Raw genomic sequence first — 7,378 nt, forward strand, 5'->3', positions numbered from 1 at the left:
CCTCTGAGATCGTCAAGTCCAACCTATGACCTAACACCACGGTGTCAGCTAGACCGTGTCACTAAGTGCCATGTCCAGTCTCTCCTTAAAAAAGCCTCTCTTTTAAAAAAAAGTAGCTGCCATTCACTTGTAAAGAGAAGGAGAAGGTGATGGAAATGCTAAAGCATTACTGATTGCTAACAAAGGCAAGTGTGGCTGAAGTGTTTGCTGGAAAGGAAAGGAAATCTGATTTTCTAAAACAGTCGATAAGGTAAAAATTTGGTAACATCTCTGTTTCCCTGTGGCTTTAAACAGAGGCTGTGTGTACTCTGAGATTCCTGGAAACAAAGTTAGAAACAAGTAAGAAGATCCTCAGCTTCTAATGCATGTCAAAGGCAAATTAATTCAGTACGGTGCAGTTTAATAGATGTCATGTTTTCTTCCATTCCTTGAACTCTTCGGATTAGGCTCAGGTTAGCAACAATCAGTCTCTCCTATATAAAATTTTGGATTATTAAACAATTGTAAAAACATTGCAAGAGTTATTACTTGTTGGTTTTAATTCTCGCTTTTGAGAAGCAAGAGCCACAAGTTGGAGAATGCATTTCTTATCCAGTGCTTTGTTTGCCACTGGACTGACCAGTTCCAGTTTCACTAATTGGTGTAATCTGCCTCTTTTGTCATTTATAATGCAGTGGGAACAAGAAGCTGTATCTGAATGCATCCAGGTATGATGCTCTGCTATGAAACAGGAGTTGCTGTTCTGCTTTGGGTTTTTAAGCCACGGGTTCCCTAAACTTCACTAGATATAAAACTAGGAATTGACATGATGTAATTTTCTCATGACAGACGTGTACATTACAACACCTAACCAAGCTTTCCAAAAGGCCTCTCTGTTTTTCTTAACCTTGTTGAAGGTGCTGATAGCATGGCAGTCCCAGGAGACTGAAGTGTGCAGGTCACAGTCCAGATGTGGTGTGTGTCATAGCAATATCCTCTCCCTGTTTTGTCCCACAGGGAACTCCCAACACTGTGGTTTGAGGTGGTGAATGTAGGTTATCTGCACATGAAAAATGTAGTCCTTGAATTATATACCAACATAATCGACTGTAACGCAGTTCCCATGTGGATACTCATGGCGTAGTTACTCTTGTACTGCTTCCAATTCTTACAAGCAAGGATTTGCTGAGAAAGGGTCTGTGTTGGCATTTCAGTTTTGCAGGCTCACTGTGTGTAGGGGGACAAAGACATTTGGGAACTGCTGATGTAATGGAGCAGGACCAGTCACTTTACAACCTGTCCTTTATAGAACTTATATTAATTTAACTATTCAGTTTGAAAATAATAGTTTCTGAGACAAGTTAAAATTAGTGTAAAAGTTTGTCTACATAGGCAAGATCTGTCTGCAAGATAGGAAGTCCTGTCTGTAGTCATCTGATCTGACCTCTCCCTTGAAACAGGCGGCATGTGAGTACTAATTGTAGTGGTGGTTTTTCTGAAGTGCACTGAGATCACTAGCTTCTTTCTCATAGGGCACTGAACAATCATTAAATGCTAATGACTTTTGATTACTGTTGACCTTGGTCAATTTAGAATTAGTGACCTGGAGACGAAAACCACTGTATCTCATTACCAATTTCCTGAGCTATCTGATCTTTCCTTTGTAAGTCAGTTTTGGTAAGAGGCAGAGCAGAATTAAAGTTGACCTCTGTCTTAGAAAAAGGGTTGAGTGCTTTCAGGTTTGCAATATCATGTTTATAAATAAATAAATAAATAATGGCAACCACTAAGAAAGAAATTATTCTTCGACCCCACAGATTGTCAAGAGCAAAAGTCAACGTGAAATGAAATGGACAAGCTCGAGTAGTAGTGATGGGGAACAAATGTGTAATTTGTGTTTTTTAAATCAGTAGAAAAACAGTTTATCTCCTTTAACCTTGAATTGACTTCTCATTTTCTGGTTGCAGGTTTTCTTATCTCAGAATTCATTTGTGATTCTTGTTTTCACTTTGAACAAGCAAAAAAAAACCTTTGAAGCAAATTAATGCTCATAGAACGCGTTGCAGATTCTGCTCTGGAATATTTTCTAACTGCAGCTCCCAAACTATGATATTGGGGAATATGCCTTAGCAGGCTTTTAAAATCATATATTTCATGTTGTAATGAAGCATTTGACGTTATTTCTTTCCACATGCACAGAAGAGGATGTCTGTGGGATAAGTCACTGGAACTAGGTCCAATCTGTTGTTCACTGTAGGTTGTCTAAACATAAGCCTTTCTTTACACAGTTGTGGTTTATATGGGCTGTCACTCATGCAGCAGGCTTGGTATTGAAATCAGAATGAAAATACAGGAGAATTTTTAACTTTTTTTTCTTTTTTTACTTTCTCAGAGTAATACATAAACTATATTTATTTTGGTCCTGCTGAGAACAAAAACTTTAACTTTGAAAGTAGTTTAGAAAAAAAATGACACAAAAAAGTAGGTAGGTCTTTTGTGTTACATTGTGTTTGTGGTGTAAATACAAAGTTATCAAACCTCCCACTGGGATTAAATTGCAGACTTGAAGTAGCTACGCAAGAAAGTAACAGGGAAAAAATGACAGCAGGAGATGTTGTACTTGGGGTAGGAACAGGTTCATGGAAGAGTTGAAATTCCACAGAAGTGGATGTTTATTTGCAAGTAAACATAGGGCTAAGTGTTATTCTTAAACATGTTTCATTTTGATTGCTTTGCCTCAAAAAGGATATTGCTCTAGGAAAAAGAAAACAAAAAAATGAAAATTATTGCAGGTATAAAAAGGATATATTAAAAAGATTAAGGCTGCTTTGGTAGAGAGACTTAAAACAACTGCCGTGCATAGCCTGAATGCTGGCAAATCCTACAAGAGTGAAAAAGACATCTGAATACTCAATTTTTAGGTTTCTATTTTAGATAAGTTCGTGTTTACCTGTTGACTAGGCTGCTCAGGACTTTCTGCTTTTGTTTCCTTAAAGGATTAAGGGCATTTAGGAAAAAAAAAACGTAAAAACTATCTTAGTGGATAATGTTATGCAGTGTTTACATCCTCCTAAACACTAAGTGATTAAGAGCATTTGGTACCAAGTGGTGTAGCGTAGGTTCTATAACAGAATAGAATTTAGCTGTTTGGGACTTTAGTTTAATGCTTCTAGTCTTGGTTCAAGATGCAATTCTACTCTGATATTGTATTCTTTGCCAACTCTTGGTTATTCAGGGAAGTTAATGCTATTTTTTAACCTATATTCTGGCTTCTCTGGGCATCTTTGCAACTTTGTTCATCTTTCTTCCTGCTTTTAGTTGTCTTTTTTTGTTTGGTTTGGGGTTTCTTTTCCATGGAAGACCTTACTGAATAAGACCTCATTGCCAGCTATTCCATGCAGCACTACAGAGGAGTTATTTCCAGTGCTGCCAATCACAAACTTATGAGAGAGAAGACTGGAAGGTTTCGTCAACTGTAATGTGTTTTTTCACTTGAGGAAGTCAAGAGCAGAGCTATTAGTCCCCTTTTCTAATGATCATTTTTACAGAAGGGTTGGAATGGTGGTTGGGAAGGATTTTTCCAAGTGACTAAATAATTCATAGATAGATAAACAGAATTAGACTCCACAGCTGTGTGGGTTGGATTCAATGAGGTTTTTTGTTTATTTGTTTTTTTTGAACATGTATATTCCATTTTTAAATGAGTGCTTAAAGTCAACTTAAATTAATTGAAAGTTAGCAGTGAACAGACAGGTAGATTTGTTAAACAGTAACACTGTGTTTATTTTGGTTAATCGAGGTGTCATGAGAAAATTACTTCCTTATAAGGGGAAATTCAGGATTTAAACAAAGAATGTTAATAATGCATAGGCATAATAACTGCTGGGGAGTGACTTGGCAACTTTACAAAAAAAAGAAATATAGGCATTTTCTCATTGCTTACTTGGAATTCATTCCTTTATTCATGATCCGGTTGTAACAGACAATTGGGAATTTCAATGAAAGTTTGTTTTTTGTAGAATTGTCCAATTGATGTTATTACATGAGGAGCAGGCCTGTAAATGAGAGGGACAGAAAAAAAGACAACCTTTTAGAAGAAGAAAAAATTATAAAAACACTTTGGTATCCTTGCTATTGCACCAGGAGAGACTGATGTAACATCAGGAAGAATACTCCCACCAGCCCTGGATATTAAGTTGATTTCTTAATTGGAAGTTACCTTTAGAACAGCATAATTATTGTAGTAACATGCTATTAAAAGTTGTACCAAGAGCTGGGCCTTAACATGACTCCTGTGTCAACCCTTTTGATGGTGTCAAGAACATAATACATTATGTTCTTAAGGGATAAATGAAACTGGGATTGCAGGTTTGCCATTGTGTATTGCACACACTTGGATTTGAACAGCAAAATCGATGCTTCAGTTGGTCACAGTATTTAGTCAGGAGCTAATTTCCAAGAGCTGCTCCTAACGCTTTGAAAGGCGCATTTAACTTGATGCATTAACTTGATGTATTTCAGCCTTGGAATATAGCTCTTTGCTTTATTCTTCATCTTTTTGTATTCCCATTAGGCCAGTGTTAAGATTTAAGCATGGAACTCGTTACATCCTTTAAGTTAAAATATTTCTGGTTTGAATACTTTGCTTATAAAATAAAAATTAATGTCCCTTGTCTAAGTTGTATATATCAAGTTTGGTTCTGTTAATATATAATTAATGAAGAAAAATGAGACTTGCTGAAGAAGATTAGGAGCACATTGTAATAAGCTTTCTGAAAGGGATAGATCTTTGGGTGAGAGGTCAATTTCCTTTATCCTCTTGCTGGAGACAGACCGATCTGAACTTGGGATTTTGACTAGTCTTTCAGCAGGCATTAGCTCATAGGTTGCTTTTACTGACTGTCAGCATATTAATTTCTGTATTCCTTATCAGTGTGTGTATAGTAAAAGAAGAAAATTGTAGGAGAATAAATGGAAGCTGCTTAAGAACAAGCAAAGGTGGCATTTAGGCTTTTTATTTACTGGGGTGGATTTTTATCCTGTCATGCAGGTGCTTCTTGTCCACTGGGGTCTGTCTGACTTCTGGGTTCAGGCAGAATATGCTTCAGCTGCAGCTTCTTCCTCCCTTCCTTTCCCAGAAAACATAATGTGCTGTACATGTGTGATGTGTTACAGAACTCAAAGGTGTGGTGGATTCCTACAGATTCACATTTACCATTTCTCTTTCTCAGACTGACTTAACTGGTCAGTCTGTCTGTCGTTCTCTTTCTTCCTCTTCTGTAGCCTTCCAGTGACTTTATCTGGTATGTGTGTATAATTTTTGGATTTATATTGGTCAACTGGTTTGAAGAAATCTGTAAAGACCTTGATTTTTACGTACTTTGGGAGTCTATAAAATGGAAATGTGGAATGACAATCCAATCTCCCAACCTCTGCTGTCTTTCGCCTTCTGCCAACTGCGATGCTGAGAACCAGATTTTCTGAAAAGTCTGGTTTTTCTTTATCTTTAAGGGATTTTTTAAGACTACTTCCTTTTGAAATGTTTGTCCTGTGCAGTGGCAAAAAAGGTTATTTTTGTAACTAAAAAGGCTGGAAATTTACATAAGGAGAGGAAAAAACCTTAGGCAAACTCAAATTCTGTTCTGGGAATACCTGCTGTGGCCCTGCTATAAACTCAGCTGTGAGCAGTTATAAACATCCCATCTGTGGGATGATTTTCTTCTGCTTTCTCCCTTCCTTTCCCTCTCTACAATTCAATATGGTTTAGGTTGTTAGTTTCCCTTTCAAACCAATCTGTTGCAGATTGAAAACAAAGGAAAAAACATACAATAAAAAAAAACACCAAACCCCAACCGAAAAAAAAGAAGAAGGAAAAAGGGAAGGAAGAAGAAAAGCTTGCTAAAAATAATTTCTTTGGAAATTGCATAACCTGTTTCTCACTGTATTTAGGAACTGTCTCTGCCTTTTAGTCATGCCAGGCATAACCCACCATCTTCTTTAAGAGTACCAATCAAGGACATACTGCACTAAGATGTTGGGTCATGAAACGTAGCAGTTGAGGCATGTACATGTGTCCTTCTGTTTCTCCCTTCCGTGAGCAGTGACTTCAGACAGAGAAGACAGATGTGTGTCTGGGAATGGCATCATCTCCAACCACTGCAGCAAAGCCTCCAGATGGCCGACTGCCAGGGTGTTCAGTTAGTGTTTCTCCCAAGGAGACCTGATAATCTCTGAAATACCTGCACAGTTTCAGGTTAAAGACATTCTGAGTGTGCATTGCAAAGCCACTGCTGTTATTCAAGCAGTTGTGTTGGTGTTTCAATAAATAGCCTGAGTAACGTTCCTGTGCTTCTGTTTAAGTCAGTGGCAGATTCTGTCAGGGATTTCAGCAGCATTTCTCCACCAACCCTTGATCACTTTAATTTCACTGTTGTACTCTTGTTCAGCAAAACTAATTCAGGCAAAACATGGCAAAATTTGCTTTGAAAACAGGATTTTTTCCTTTAAAACTTAAAAATTATGAAATCATATTTTACTTCTCCTCCTCCCCCCAATATTTTAAGGTGTGAAATGTTGACACCTCATATTTAGTATTTTTTACTTCCCTGCTTTCATTTTTAAGTAGCCTACTTAGGTTTTTTTACACACTTGACATTCTATCAAGGAATTCTGATCTAAATTTAAGTTCTGAGTAAGCTAATGACAAAAATTAGTCTCCTTTCCTATTTAAATGGTTTGGTTGGCATAGTTTATATCCTGTTTAATGCAGGAAGTATTTGTGAATAAAATTGGAGTGTGTTTGCATCTCCAGGAGTGATTTCTGCCCAAGACTCTCTAAATCATTCAGACTTGTTCATTTAATTCTTTGAAATATTGATTAAATATATTCACTCTGGTTTGCTTTAATCTGATTGTACATGTGAAAGTTTTCTTCTGATGTGGTGCAGCCACGTCTGGTGTAAGCTGACTTAATTAGCACTGCTTAGTGATTTGGGACCCCTGTCAAAGGCTGTTGCATTATCTGGAAACATAAGGAGTTAAAGCTGAAGCTGTGACCTCATCCCTATTCAATTTACTCTGAAGTAGAAGCCGAGCTGAAAGGGATTGTTTAACTGACTCGCTGTCTTTGCTGCTGCTAGTTGATTGCTTTAATTTGGTTCTGATTTCTGTAGCGTGTGTTTGCTGAACAACTCGTACAGGAGGGATTTGTGGGAGTACTAGAGGCGGACGAAGCCACGCTAATACCAAATGCCCGTGGAAATAGCTCCCACAGAAATATTTAGACTCAAATGCATCTTTCTCCCTGATTTCAACTTTTTATTGATTCCGCCGCGGGGGGACTGGCGGCACTGGGGAGAGCTCGCACACACGCAGGTTTGTGGCCAGCCGTGTGTGCCAT

Source organism: Acanthisitta chloris, unplaced genomic scaffold (assembly GCF_000695815.1).
Source record: "Acanthisitta chloris isolate BGI_N310 unplaced genomic scaffold, ASM69581v1 scaffold1625, whole genome shotgun sequence".
NCBI classification, from domain to species: Eukaryota; Metazoa; Chordata; class Aves; order Passeriformes; family Acanthisittidae; genus Acanthisitta; species Acanthisitta chloris.